Below are 565 nucleotides of genomic sequence, written 5' to 3'. Positions count from 1 at the left end.
GTCTAAGAATTACAGAGAGTTAAACTATAAACTGGTCTCTTGGATTCTTCATTTTTTTTTTATTTGGCGTATGTAAGATCTCATAGTTATCTTTTTTTTACTATTAAGAATTGATCTCTCTTTTCTTTAATTTTTAGCACTTATTTTCTGTTTCCGACCTAAAATCATTATGTTATTGTATGTTTCTTGAGTAGGATTAATTTTCCAATCCTTTAGCCTCTGGCAATATTGAGACTTCTTTGGCATTTCTGAATCTTTATAAAAACAAGATGTCAAAATCCCAATTCCATTAAATCACTTAAGGACTGGGAAGAGCTGCCTTTGTGAGTAATAATAAAGATCTGGTTTTCTTTAAAAAGAGACAGAGTATAAGAACCAGCAATTATTCCTATACACTTTTACATGAGACTTCTGTTTTCTTCTGTATTTGAAATTTACCAGATATTCTCTCCAAAAATGAGCTCTATTTAAGAGAACTGGGCTGATGAACTTGAGAGATAATGCTACATTACTTATAGAAGTTAGCTCTGTTCATGTCACTTTTACTGAAAAGTGCATATATATA

Source organism: Pteropus alecto, unplaced genomic scaffold (genome assembly GCF_000325575.1).
Source record: "Pteropus alecto unplaced genomic scaffold, ASM32557v1 scaffold166, whole genome shotgun sequence".
In the NCBI taxonomy this organism is placed as follows: Eukaryota; Metazoa; Chordata; class Mammalia; order Chiroptera; family Pteropodidae; genus Pteropus; species Pteropus alecto.
Note: the sequence above shows the minus strand (reverse complement) of the source record.